Source organism: Gopherus flavomarginatus, chromosome 1, assembly GCF_025201925.1.
Source record: "Gopherus flavomarginatus isolate rGopFla2 chromosome 1, rGopFla2.mat.asm, whole genome shotgun sequence".
NCBI classification, from domain to species: Eukaryota; Metazoa; Chordata; order Testudines; family Testudinidae; genus Gopherus; species Gopherus flavomarginatus.
In genome coordinates this window covers 334,183,194-334,198,705 of record NC_066617.1, presented here as the reverse complement: position 1 = coordinate 334,198,705, position 15,512 = coordinate 334,183,194, and positions in this window count along the sequence as shown.

Genomic DNA, 15,512 nt, shown 5'->3' with positions numbered 1-15,512 from the left:
CCTAGGAGGCAAGCACATGCTCATCAGGTCTGAATATTAGACTCCTGGAACAGTAATGATAGCTTTAGTAAAAAGTGTCATTAAGGAGGGGACTGTAAACTGAGTGCTTTTTCTTTAGTAAGCAGCAGCAGCCATGAGTTAAAAAGCAGAAAGTCACATCCTCACATTCCATCAAAACAGTGTAATATCAGGCTGTTAAGAAGTTGCTCCTGCCCCAATAGTACCTAGCATCACCTATTAAACATCTTAAGATCTGTTTCTTTAAGAAAACTTTGTTTTATAACATTCTGTCCGGCAAGGAACCACTTATCAACAGTTGAGATTGTGAAATCTATACTTCTATTATTTTGTCTTTATGGTCTCCACTTCTTTATTGTTTATCTGTATGGTCTCTGTATGATTCTCTGTTTCTGTCTGTTGCATAACTAATTTTGCAAGAATTAAATAAACTAAGGTGTAGGATATGATTGTTTAAATACTTGTTTCAGAATGGGCTAGGATTGATGAAAAATACTGTTTTTTAATACTTTAGTTTAAAATGATTGGTTAAAGTGTATATAAAAGCAGGAGTCAAGTTTAACTATATAAAGTGGGGTCCAAAAGGCAGTTCTTTGGAACCTAGCTCCAGGACACAGCCCAAGATCAGAGCTGCTAGACCTCAATGTCATGCCAATCATATTGTGCAGAAGCTGCAGTCCCCGGAGGATCTAAATCTTGATGGACTACAGAGAAAAGTTCATCTGCTTTACTGGGAGTGGTGAGCATTGTGTGCTTAGCACACGTATTCTGTTTTGGTAGCTGTTAATAAATAGAAGTTAAGGATATTACTGTATAAGACTCTTTCACTGGTAGAAAGCCCCGCAAACACACAGAAGATTACACCCTAGGAACTGGTTATCGGTGGACTGGAGCCATAGTAACTGGGTACGAGTTGGTGCCTTTCACCCAGAGCTCTAGGAACTGGGAAAGGGTGAGGGTGCCTAAATTAACTGGATTATGCCTTGAGCCCACAGAACGGTAAAGGTGGGGTGCCCTAGAGTGTGTGGGTAACAAGGGGGCACAGTGAATTGCAGCATCAGGGCCTAAGACACTTACAGGAGTAAAACCTATGTGAATTAAATTGTGAGATGGATGGATGGAGAGATACATACACACACACAATTAGGCCAGAAAAAGACTAACAACCCACAGGTGAAGAAAGAGAAACTATTCCTCTCCTTCTTGCCAGAAGAACCTATCAGAGCCTCCAGTTGAGGATGGCAAGGTCTCCAGCTCTGTATCTATGAGTGGGGGGGCAGCTCTGAACTAGGGACTGGTACAGGAAAACAAACTCTCCCTCCTGTTAAAGAAAAAATGAAGTATAGGAAGGGTGATTCAGGAACCTACAGTCCAGTCAGAAATTCTGGGCAAGAGCAGATGAAATAACCTCTTTGCTGTCCAACAACTTCTCTTTAGAGCTGAGACTCAAAAGGCAGTTAGCAGGCATTTTAGGTTAAGGTCCAGGGAAGTTCTGTTGGGTGAGAAATACTTAAAGGGACAGGACCTTTCTTCTCTGTATGTCTGTCCCTAATGGGACAGGAAGACACCCTGCACTTTGACTACTCTCTGTTTTAGCATATCCTAGGAGCTGTGATGAGCTCCCATTACAGGGTAGCCATTTGAGACACTGAATGGGCCATAAAATTTACCATCTGTCCATGCTCCCCATATGGCCTCTTCCAAAGCTACTGTGGGTCCTACTTCTGTTCTCATTCTTTTCTAAGAAAGGAATTTGCTTTCTGCTGCTGCAAGAGTTATCCATAATAATCTATTTCCACTTCAGATTCAGACTGACACCTTTACTCATGTTTAAGTCATGGAATCCATGACTTCCAGTGACCTCTGTGAATTCACCCTTGTCGGACAGAAGCTGGAGAGTCCCCCCGCTGTTCCCTGTGGCTACGGGTGCTGGGGCCCCCCGGAGTTCCCAGCTGCCATGGGCAGTAAGGCTGCCGCAGGGAGTGGGAGCCCTGCCCGAAGCTCCCGGCGGACGTGGACAGTGGAGGCCCCCTGGAGTTCTGAGCTGCCGCGGGCGGTGGGGTCACAGATCCTGGCCACAGTGGTGCCCTCCACCCCCACCCCGCAGCCTTCCGAGCCACCACAGGCACCGGGAGTCCTTCAAAGTTCCCAGTCTCCACAGGTGGTGGGGGAACACTGGAGCTCCTAACTGAGGAACCATGGAGCTCCAAGCTGCCACACATGCTGGGGGCACCCAGAGCTTGGAGCAGCCCCTGCAGCTGCCCAACTTCTGCAGGTGGTGTGGGACCCCACAGCTGGACTCCCCATTTTGTCAGGGATATTTTTAGTAAAAGTCAGGGGACAGATCAAGGGTTTCCATGAATTTTTCTCTATCGCCCCTGATCTATCCATGACACAACCTTAGCCTTACTCACATTGAGTAGTCTCTTATGCTAGAAGAGGTCCCATGGAGTCAGTGGACCATTTCTAGAGTAGTGCACCACTCAGGATAAGTGTGTCAGAATCTGGCCCTTTTAAGTGACCCTCAATACCCGCCCAGCTTCAGCCCCCCCTCCCCAGTGGTGGGGAGGTTTGCTGGTTTCAACCCCGGGGTTTAGGGGGGCACGAGTTTCAGCCCCGTGCTGCCCCCAGGCTTGAGGAGGGGCACCGGCTTCAGCCCCGCACCAGTTTCGGCTTCAGCGCTGGGGCTTGGGGCACTGGGTTTCAGCCGCGGGGCTCCATGGCCTCCCTGAAAGGGCTCGCAGAACCCCAGTTGAGAACCGCTGCTGTAGAGCACTTGCTGGTGGTCTGTGGAGAGCTGGCTAGTTCACCTGCTGCTAGATCTCTTCCCTTGTCTTCAATTGTTAACTCATAAAGACAGAAGAAATATAATGTCTGTATGCTCCAGATGAACAATACCGGTATCTGAGAGATTGGAATGCTATGGGCAGTAAATGTGGACAGCGAACACTACTTCAAACTAACATAGGATCATGATGTCATTTTCTCTTCCTACGTGTTTAAAGGCAGCAGTACAACTAACTTCAGGGTGTGATAACAAGTGAAGTGTAGTTAGAGACTGCACGCGGGATTATCTTGCTGTGTTTTTTTCTGCAAGTATCCTAGCCATTGCTTGTCCCCTCCAAATGTTTGCTTACTATAAACTGCCCTCAGATCCTCAGTACTAATACTTCAGTGTGTGTTAGTTCCTAAGTGAGCCCAACCCTAATGAAATCAATGGAGCTCTGCTGACTTACATCAGCTGAGGCTCAAGCACTAAGAACTCCTCTTCTTGGGAACTAAAGTACAGGTTTATCTTCTGCCCTTTATCATAAGGGACAGATATTGGTGAGGGATAAAATAGTAGGCATGTCACTACCCATCTTATTTATCTTCCTTCTGAAGCCAATAAAACTATGCTTGTGAAAAGGTCAACATCATCCTTTCATCACATCCTTTCATAAATTGGTCCAATTTAGTTAAATTGGTACAAACCCATGTGTGTAGAAAAGGCCAAAGTCTTTGATGCTGCAAACTCTTAAGCATGTGAACAACTTTACTCACATGACTGGTTTCATTGTGTGAAAAACCAGATGACCTGGACAATCACTTTGATTGAGAGATATTATCATACAGTGGCTGATGCAAATATTAAAACAAGGCTTGCTTTAATTTTCAGGATTTTATGTTTTAATTAGATGGTACAACAGAAGATGGGAATACTCATGAGTAAAGTTACTCACATGCATCATTGTTTGTGGGATCAGGGCCTAAAGTCAGCCTTTCTGCTATGTAGGAAGCAGGGCTTTGTGGGGCTAATGGTTGGGAATCCTGGGTTCTGTTCCCAGATCTTCCATTGGCTCAGTGGAACTCTGAGTGCTTAAATTTGATCAGAGATGTTATTTTAATGACATATTGTTTACCATAGATTAAGTATACTCTTAATATTGTATTACATTAATCTTATTTGCACAAAGAGAACCTGTTCTTTAGATAGAGATAAGAAAAATAAACTAAGATTTGTTATAATTGCGTTGCTCAGCAGGCTCTCTGAGTCATCAATACAGTATATACAAAGCTTCAGTGTGTAACTGCATACAGGAATTTAAAAATAGCCTGAATGCTGGTTAAATAGCTTGAATTCAAACTAAACCTGTAAGAACTAGGCTGCCAGTCCTACAACCATAATTCACTTTAGCAATGTTTAGTTATTGAATAAATCTGATTGAAACTAAAGGGACTACTTGTGTAATTTAAGAGTATGCAGGATTGGACTTTCAGAGTGTTGTACTTGTATTGCATTAGTGCCTAGAGGCCCATAAAGATTAGCTTGTGCTAGGTGCTGTACAAACGGCTTCTGGCTAGCTAGTAGTTTTGTGACTGTTCTGGATAAGTTTAAATCCAAGTTTGCAGGTTCTGGATGATCTTGTTAACAGGAAAATGGAGTAAAATGTTATCAAAATTAAAGTCTTATTTAGAGACTCTGACAAATTGCCTGGTACATCATAACACCTGGAACAGAGGCTGGTCCTCTTTGCTTAGGGTCACTCCCTGTGCTCTTGTCTAGATGAGGAATTTTCTTACTGGCAGTTCTTCTCAACAGTACAGCTGCATCACACAATCAATGATGTGAGCTCTGATCCAGACTTGAAAGTGAGGATTTTTACTGCTTTTAAACTTTCTGTGAATAGAGCACGTGAAATGACTTGGATTATAGCCTCTTTGGGAAGAGGCTACAATCCAAGTTTGGGACAGCCTCTCTTTTTTGGTTTTTTTTTTTATGTGTTTTTTATCATGTCTAGCACAGTATGGCCTTGATCCATAACTGAGGTTACCACAATACTAATAAGACATTGTGGAAAAATGCCAGTGTCTAGTTTTGCACCATTAATAGCACTAGTGTAACTACACGACTGCTGAAAAAACAACCTACTACCTTAAAATGCTTTATTTTCCTCTTATTTGCACAAATGTACATCTGGAATAGTGGCACCTGAGCCAATAGTTATGCCAACATATAAGATACGGGTATAGAGCCTTAGCCAGTAGCATGCCATCTGTGTATACAAGGCATGCATTGCATGCTCGACCAGTTGTGTGTTGTCCAACTGGTGGCCCATGGGCCACATCTGGCCCATGAGATGATTCCTTCTGTCCCCCGTGGAGGATGCCATTTTGTAGAACATGCATGGTCATGCTGCATAGAGGATGCCATTTTGGACTGCTGAAGGCATGCACGTGAGTTGTTGCATACCTTAGAAAAACTGACTGGCTGAGGCACTCCTAAAAGAGCCTATCAAGTAAGTGTGTGTGTGTGCGCGCAATATTTTATGAAAGTTGTTTCCCTATTTAAAGTCAGAACAAAAATGAGTGAAAGCTGATGGTTATTATGCAAAGGTGTAGTATTGTAGTAGTTGCTAGAGTCAACCAGGTAAAGACTCCGTTAGATGCTGCATATAGAGAAATGACAGTATCTGGACCAAAGAGCTTACAATCTAAAAGTCTAGTATGTTTGTCTAAGGAATTTGGTCATTTGATGTGTAAATTAAGTTAACTTATATTTAATATTCCTTACTGCTTTCTGTACCACTACAGAAACAAACAGACAAATTACCAAAATATTATTCATGGCCTGTTTTTCCATCTATATTTTTCCAGCAGGACACCCTAAACAGGATATAAGAAGGCACCACCTAATGGCACAATATGGACTTCAACTACCAGTTATGTGGGTTATTTTGTAAATCAGTGTCTATCTGTGACTTTCTTTCAGCCTATGATGTATTTGTAACTGCTTCTTGAGGCTGAATCTAGGCTTTTAATGCCTCTGATATCTCTGGTTGGGAGAATGAAAACTGTCTTCTCAAATATAGTTAACTTTAAACAACGCTAGGTGGAGTACTGACAAGAGCCGGTAAAACTTCAAACTTTGTGATGCAGTTAATTCTGAAGTAGAGTTGCAAGTTTGGATCCAAATGAGTTTTTTCAAGTTTCAGTATTTTGGCATAGCTAACAAGGTTTTCTGAAACATGGGTCCAAGCTCTGTCAATTGTATAATAACACTTGAAACTGTTTATTATATAAACTAACTTCTGAAGCATTAATTGATCAGAAGGTGTGGCTTTCTATAGTTATAAGATTTCCTGAAATGTTGGATGAAGGCTGAAATCACTGGCCAGAGTTGGGAGTAGACATGCTGATAGCGAATGAGAAATCACAGGCCGGGTGGGGATAGGCCATGAAGGGCCTTGAAAATGAAGACAAGCATTTTATGTTTGATAGGATAGAGAAGGGAAGCCATTGGAAAGATGCAGAGAGGTGATGTGGTGTCATGGTATAATTCCCCACTCTGAACCTTAGCGTCCAAGAGATGGGGTACCACATGAATTCCTCTAAGCTCAATTACCAGCTTAGAACCTGTAGCGCTGCCACAAACCAGGAATTTCAGTGCCTGGTACACTCTGGTCCCCCCAAAACCTTGCCCGGGGACCCCCAAGACCCAGACCCTCTGGATCTTAACACAAGGAAAGTAAACCCTTTCCCACACCGTTGCCTCTCCCAGACTTCCCCTCCCTGGGTTACCCTGAAGGATCGCTGTGACTCAAACTCCTTGAATCTTAAAACAGAGAGGAAAATCCACCTTCCCCCCTCCTTCTCTTTCCTCCTCCCAGATTTTCCCTGAGAGAGAAAGTAATCCTAACACAGAGAGAAAATTAACCTCTCTCCCCCTTCCGTCCTTTCTCCCCACCAATTCCCTGGTGGATCCAGACCCAGTCCCCTGGGGTCTCACCATAATAAAAAAAAAATCAGGTTCTTAAACAAGAAAAGCTTTTAATTAAAGAAAGAAAAAACAGTAAAAATTATCTTTGTAAATTTAAAAAAATGGAATAGGTACAGGGTCTTTCAGCTATAGACACTGGGAACACCCTCCCAGCCTAAGTATACAAGTACAAATTAAAATCTTTTCAGCAAAATACCAATTTGAACTCCTTTCAGCCAAATACACATTTGAACTTCTTCCAACCAAATACACATTTGCAAATAAAGAAAACAACCATAAGCCTAAGTCGCTTTATCTACCTAGTACTCACTATTCTGAATCTATAAGAGCCTGTATCGGAGAGATTGGAGAGAAACCTGGTTGCACGTCTGATCCCTCTGAGCCCCCAGCGTGAACAACAACCAAAATCTAACAGCACACACAAAACTTCCCTCCCTCAAGATTTGAAAGTATCCTGTCCCCTGATTGGTCCTCTGGTCAGGTGACAGCCAGGCTCACTGTTCTTGTTAACCCTTTCCAGTCAAAGAGATATGAAGCACTTTTGTTCTATTAATTCTTACTTATCTGTTTATGACATGCCCCCCAAAATGCTGACAGTGTGGAACCACACTGGCAGTGATTTCTCCCTAGAACTCTAGAATAAACAGATTAATAAACACATGCACCCTTACATATGCTACTAATTATGTACAACTACAAAATTCTTCACATTGCAAGGACAATTTTTAACCAGTTGATTCTGGGAAACTTTCATGGGAGAGTGCATCAACTTCTTGATCTGTTGCCACTGCAGACGTTCCAGGGTTGTGGTTCCAGGGTTGTCAAGTTAATCTGGTTCCACTACTTTGGTAACTGTATATCCTAATCTAGTGGTTCTTCAACCATCTACACTCTTGCAGGATACGAATGATCTGAATTTTAACTTTTAAAAATATCGGATTTTTTAAAAAAAGGTAAAAAGACGAGCTCTCAGGCCTTCTTTATACAACATGAGGGGGGAAAAGGCTGCTTTTTTTTTTTTTACTCAATCACAAATTGCATTTTTAACATTTTTACAGCAAACTGTATTACCGTTCCCCCCGCTGCTGTTTTCTCTTTTCCATTGAACTTTGATCAAGGATGATCCACTTTGATAATGTAAAATTGCAACACATTGACAACTGACACGTGAACACATGCCTTAAATTATTTTCTCAAGCTCCAGTCCTGAAACTGGATGCACACAGATATGTAAAAGATCACGCAGCCTAAGACAAATTTGTAGGATTAGTCAGGCCTCTCTAAAAGAAATCTCTGGGTACACCTCTCTCCTACTATGCTCATGAAGTCAAAAAAGACGTGTGAGCATTCACATCAGTAATAGCATAATAGCTGATTTTAATGTGAGAACATATACTTTTGTTAGCAACTCAGCCACTTCATTGATAAATTCCTTCAGAACTCTTAGAGGAATAACACCCAGGCTTGATGACTTAATCTTTTAAGGTTTTTAATCTTCATTAGTATACATCAGATACTCCTGAGAGTATTCTACACCAAAAAAATTAAAATTCTGTGACAAAATTCTTAAATTTCTGCACACTATTTTAAAAATTCTGCAAGTTTCATTTGTCAATAAATAAATGCAGAGGCTCCAGCATGGCAGTGCAGAGCACAGGCCATTGGCTGCATGAAGGCGGGAGATCACCCTGCAGCCCCTGACCCCCTGGACATGAACTCAGCAGCGAGGCTGCACCTGACCCTGACACAGCACAAAGCCTGGTCCTGCCCCAGAAACACCCTGGGGCCATGCCCCTCTGGGACTGGTGCACCAGGTGTGGGGCAGGCAGCCTCAACCAGGTAAGATCCAAATGTGGAGGGACTCAGTGTGGGGGGATCCAGGCGTGGAGTGAGAGGATTCTGTACAGGACAGTCTGGGTGCAGGCAGCTCCGTGGGAGATCTAGGTGTGGGGGGATCTAGATGCAGAGAGGCTCATTGAAGGGGTTCTAGGTGCAGGGGCAATGGGACTCTGTAGGAGCTTCCAGGTGAAGGTGGTTGGGGCTCAGCAGAGGGGTCTGGGTGTGTGGGGGAGGTCTCAGTGGGGTGGGGTCTGGGTGCTGGGGGAGTGGGGCTTGGTGGGATTGGGGTCTGAATGTGGGGGTTCAGGGTGGTGCAAGGGGTGGGGCATCAGAGTGGGAGTTTGCGTGCAGGGAGCTCAATAGAGGGTAGTCTGGGTGCAGGGGTGGGGGTTTGGAGGCAGGGGGTCTGGGTGCAGGGGAGCTCCAGATGGAGGGGTTCAGATTCAGTGGGGTGAGGTTTTGGTATGGAAACCTGGATGTACTGGGTGAGGCTTGGCAGGAGTGTCTGCGTGTGGGAGATCCGGATGCCTGGGGGTTGGGTGGATGGGGAAGCAGCTCCCCATACAGTGACTCCTACCCACACAGCTGAGGAATGATGGGAGAAAAAAGCAGAGGAGGCTACTGAGCTTCCTGCAGCTGGGGCAAGTTTCTGGAGGTGGGCCTAACACAGCCCCAGTCACTCCTTGCAGGGGAAGAGAAAGTCCTGTCCTCTCCTGGCTCCAGCCCAGCCAGGACTAGCAGTTGATCTTGGCTCAGGGTACGAGCCACTGGCTGAGGTGTCCCCAACCCCGCTGTGATTTACCTCTCCGACAGTTGCTCCGGGTGCCTGAAATGATGTACTTGTGCTGCTAGAGAGTGGTGTGTGACTGCTCTTGCAGCTTCCCTTTGCTTCCCTGTCAGAAAGTCCTCTGCAGAAAGAAATTTGAGGGGGACATGAATTCTGTGCACATGCAGTGGCACAGAATCCCCCCAGCAGAAACCAGAAGTAACTCCACTAAAATCAATGAAGTTACATAGGTATAAATAGCCATACTACATCAGAACAGTTGGGTACCCTACGTTTACTTATTTGTTTCTTAATATAAAGCAAGTGTTCATGATAGGATCTTTTTTGCTCTGCAGACTGCAGCTGTATTCTTCAGAGCAGCTTTGTGTGTTCATGGAGCAGATTCTGTGCTGTGCTTGGTGCAGCTCAGGAGTAAAACTAGTGGGGAAAAATTGTCAAATACTTCTGGGAAGATTTTTTTGAACTAAACATGGCTTTTCAACTAAAACAAGGTGCATTGTTTGACTGCTCTACTTAGGAAGAAGGCAAAGGTGGCTGATTCTCTCATTTTGGGAATCCCTGTGGTTCTGACATATACTTCCTCAGAGGAATAAAGGGATCCAGACAAAGCCTTGCCCAATATGACCTGGCTGAAAAACTGAAATGATTTATAGGTGGGCATTCTTGCACTTTCCCTTTGTCTTCTGGACTCCATATACTTGATTCTGCCTTCCAGGATATTTACAGTAGTCAAGATTTTTAAGGACTTCAGTCCTATGCTCATATCTTGACTGACTCACTGTAAAGGAGTGGATTGATGTTTTTCTTTTTTAAAGATGCCTTTGCTTATTCACAAAACTTTTGTCCCATTTATAATGCTATCATGTGTGCCTGGACAGGCACACTGTGCGTTACCTATAAGGATTTTGTATTGGAGCTTGGAAAGGATACACTAGCAGCTTGTTCACGTGATTTTTCCTTTCTTCACGTAAGAAAGTAGCCTCCTCCAAAGAGTATACTTCTTGAATTAATAGCTAAAATTAACCTTATTCTCACTATTACTTTAGTTCTGCTTCATTGTATTATTTGTCACTAAGTGCTTGAATGTTTAAAGAAGTCTATGAATGTATGAAAAACATGCAGTTGTCTTCTGTTTTAGATAACTGTATGGCATATTTGATCTGACTACTCTCAGAATTATGCTGTATGTCTCTAAGCCGGTGACTTTAATTTCAGTGCTATGCACCTGAACATCATTTTGTGGTTATAAATAATGTAGTCACTTTAGGACAATTAGCATTTGTCAGAAAAATTATAATCATGAATGAGATAAAAATGTGAAGTAGCCAGGAGCAGGAATCATAGTAAGTGTCATCTGACAGATTCACATATCTGAAGGCATGTTTGGGTGAGGAGACACAACGTATTGAGACAAGAGCAGACATATCCCAGCTGGTTTATAGGAAACCAGTCAGTTGCTTCAGTCTTAACTTAATAAGTACTGCATGTTATAAAGTTAATACCAATGTACAACATTTACAAAAGCAAATCTTAAAATAAGACTGTGTAAGTGGGGATAATAGATGAATCATGAAAATTTGCTAATGTCTCGAATGGAAGTTGTCAGAGTCCTTCTCTCTCCCCACCCCGAGTAGGCCAGTCTGGGGGGTCACTTGACCCCCTGATGCCCTCTCCACCATGCATCGCCTTCGCTTGAAATTCACTGCTTTAATCTAGTTATGATCATGCCTTTGGCCTGGTACAAATACTCCCCGTTGATCTCTACAGAGACAAGTAAAAGAGACAGACAGGTTGCAAATGTCCCGGAGAAACGAAGACAAAGATTTTGCCAGCCCAGTAACTCAGCAAAAAGATATGGAATGAAACTAATCCACTATTAATGCCCTACTTAACTTTTCACAATATTAGGTTTCCACTGCAATTTTGACAGTGGGAGCCTGTGACATTATTGATATAATCTGGGACCACATAGAACATAGTTGCAACCAAGGTCCTGTAGTAGCACCAAATCTTATGTAAAGGAGGTCATATAAGGTGTCTAAGACCAGGTTATGGGTTGCTGGTTATAATTATGCTCTCTGTATGTGTATGTGTCATTTTTTAGTTGAAGTTATGAGTATTGGCTCTATACTGTCTGTATTTCAAATTTGTGCTGTGCTTCTGGGTGACACCCCAGACAACTTGGTGTTAAGCTCTGCCTAGCCTGCTTGATGGCCCATTAAGGACCATCAGCTACACAACTGACACATTGAGAGAAGGCAAATACGTCTTGTAACTCAGCAAAGTATGCAGGGACTTGCCCATGTGACTCCAGACTCCATTTTGCTGTAAATTTCCACAGTAAGAACAAAGAGGTTCTTACACCTGGAAAAGTCTATATAAGGCTGATGCCTCATCTCCATCTTGTCTTCAGTCCTGCTTCTTACCTCTGGAGGGACTTTGCTACAAACTGAAGCTCTGAACAAAGGACTGAATGACCCATCCCAGTGGGGGATGTACTCCAGAGACTTGATTTGAACCAGCAGGTTATTCTATCACTGCTACAAGCCTGAACTAAGAACTTTGCCATTACTGTATGTAATTGATTCCATTTAACCAATTCTAGCTCTCATCTCTATCTTCTTCCTTTTATGAATAAACCTTTAGATTTTAGATTCTAAAGGATTGGCAACAGCGTGATTTGTGGGTAAGATCTGATTTTGTATATTGACCTGGGTCTGCGGCTTGATTCTTTGGGATCGAGAGAACCATATTCTTTTATTGGGGTGTTGGTTTTCATAACCATTCATCCCCAGGACGAGTGAGACTGGTGGTGATACTGGGAGACTGGAGTGTCTAAGGAAATTGCTCGTGTGACTTGTGGTTAGCCAGTGGGGTGAAACCAAAGTCCTCTTTGTCCAGCTGATTTGATTTGCCTTAGGGTGGAAAAACCCCAGCCTTGGGCTGTAACTGCCCTGTTTAAGCGATTTGTCCTGAATTGGCATTCTCAGTTGGAAACCCTGCTGTCAGCCCCAGGCAGCCACTATCAGCCTGGGTGGCCAACAGGACGAGTTGTTGCATTCCTGCTGTCAGCCCCAGGCTCCTGCTCTCAGTCCTCAGCAGCCAACAGCAGGGGCTCCCACTCTCAGCCCCAGGTGGACAATGTCAGCCTCAGGCGGCCGACAGTGGGAGCCCTGGTCTCAGCCCTGTGTTCCCACTGGCAGCCCCAAGTCCCTGCTCTGAGCCCTGGGCAGTCAACAGCAGAAAAATAATAATGAACTTTTTTACTGCATATAATAAGGTTCATTATTACTTTTCTGCAATTTTCCATGGTCTGTTTGCAACTCGGCTGCCATTTTTTGATAATCATCCTGCAATTCAAGTAGGACCTAATCCACTATTAAACAGCCAAACAGATACGTTTATTGGTCTACACCCTAACAAATCATAAACAGGTACTCAAGGTGAAATGGGATGAGAAAGGTATAGAAATGCTAGCCAACAACAAAAATCACTGTGATCTGATTTCTGGAAATACCTTTAACTTCTTCATTGCATAACTGAAAAGTTAAGGATTCTCTCCACCCTAGTAAGATACCGCTCTACTCATAAGAGCTCTTAAGTACCACAGTTTCCCACAAAACTGGGTGACTGGGCAACAAAATGGCAGATAAAATTCAATGTTGATAAATGCAAAGTAATGCACACTGGGAAACATAATCCCAACTATACATATAAAATGATGGGGTCTAAATTAGCTGTTACTCAAGAAAGAGATCTTGGAGTCACTGTGGATAGTTATCTGAAAACATCCACTCAATGTGAAGCGGCAGTACCTAACAGAATGCTGGGGATCATTATGAAAGGGACAGATAATAAGACAGAAAATATCATATTGTCTCTGTATCAATTCATGGTTCACCCACATCTTGAATACTGTGTGCAGATGCAATTGCCCCATCTCATAAAAGATATATTGGAATTGAAAAAGGTTCAGAAAAGGGCAACAAAAATGATTAGGGGGCATGGAACAGCTTCCATATGAGGAGAGATTAATAAGACTGGGACTTTTCAGCTTGGAAAAGAGACGACTAAGGGGGGATATGATAGAGGTCTATAAAATCATGACTAGTGTGGAGAAAGTAAATAAGGAAGTGTTATTTACTCCTTCTCATAACACAAGAACTAGGGGTCACCAAATGAAATTAATAGGCTGAAGGTTTAAAACAAAAGGAAGTATTTCTTCACACAAGGCACAGTCAACCTGTGAAACTCCATGCCAGAGGATGTTGTGAAGGCCAAGACTACAACAGGGTTCAAAAAAGAGCTAGATAAATTCATGGAGGATAGGTCCATAAATGGCTATTAGCCAGGATGGGCAGGGATGGTTTCCCTAGCCTGTGTTTGCCACAGAAGGATTGCTTGATGATTACTTGTTCTGTTCATTCCCTCTGGGGCACCTGACATTGGCCACTGTCAGAAGACAGGATATTGGGCTAGATGGACCTTTGGTCTGACTCAGTATGGCTGTTCTTACATTCACAGACACCCTATGTGAAATCCTGGCCTCAGGAAGTCAATGGAAGTGTTGCCATTGATTTCAGTGGGGCCAGGATTTCACTGCAAGTCCCTATAATACAGTTTTCTGACTACACAAGCCACTAAACAATATACTACACTCAAATATATAGGAATTTGACATAAGTTCTGTTGTTTCTTTTATAGGTACAGAGTGTACAGATATTAGGCCAAGTTTTCTGTTAGTTACGTGGCAGGGCTCCATTGACTTAAATAGAGCTATACAAGTTTGAAATAGAATTTGGCTAGTTTTAAGACTAAAATACTGCATGATTTTGCTACCACTGCTTCTCTGTATGGAAGAGCAAAATCAGAAGGATAAAGTAATAAAACAGATTGCTGCCTTAGCAGTCTTGGGATTGCAGTAATGCTGCTGTGGCTTTTTTAATTCAAAATGGTGCCAACAAATGGTGCAAAGAATACCCAGGGTGTCAAAGATATTTACGACAAAGAGTCCTGTGGCACCTTATAGACTAACAGATATTTACAAATGCATTTCTCTACCTCTACATGAGAACAGTGACAAAGCAAATGCAATAAATTTAAAGCAGTGTTTTACCACTGTCTGGGGGATTGCCAAGTAGTTGAGAAATATTAGAAGCAGCGGCTGAAACACTCCAGCAGGATGAGACATGCTGCAGAGACTGGGCCCTCACAGTGTCAGTTTGGCATAGATCAACATCACACATAAATGCTAGAGAGAAATATAAAATGTGACAAAGTCAGACCAGACCGCTATAAGAGTTGTGGAAGTCATATATATATATCAGTCCGAGAACGGTGAAGGCCCTTTTCCTATTAACTGAAAAGAGGTTACCTTAGGTCAGCTAGGGGCAACTGAGTCCAATTAAGGGCTGCCTGTGACCTTTAAACTCCTCCCTCCCACCCCCCGCAACAGGGAAGAGAGATGAAAGACAAGCGGCAGCAGGGAAAAAAGGCTTCTCTTCTCCATATAGGGGAAGCTACGAAGCTCACTGACTGGGGAAGGACTGGCATCCAGAAGCCAGCATAACAAAGCAACACTCCAGAGAAGGGGCAGGGAGAAGTATTCCCCTTTTGTGTTATGAATTTGTTTCTTTTGTTTGGCTGAAGAGTACTGCCTGAGCCTACCCTTAGGCCTATCTTGTAAATATTGAAAAATAAATACAAGTGAGAAATAAAAAAAAATCTCTGGAGTGGGACTGATTGACTCCAGGCCCTCCCACTGCTAGAGAAGGAAATGCTGGACCCAGTGAGGTAAAGGAAGTACAGTGCCACAAGGACAAATGTGCTTCAAATGCCAAGATGCAGTTCTCAGTCTGAGTTTCCAGTAGAGGGCTCAGACAGGCATGAGACAGCCCAGTTTGTATGGCAAGGGGCATACCCCTCAGCTGTTCTTAATCCTGCCCTAAATGGAGGGAGTTTGGGTAAAGTCAAGAGCCAAATACAGTATTGCCAACCCCAAGAGTTCAAAAATCATGAGTCAGACCCCAGAAAGCCATGAGACTGGCTTAAAAAAATCATTACATTTTAAAAACAGACTTTTGAGTTCTCTTTACTTGGCTTCTGATT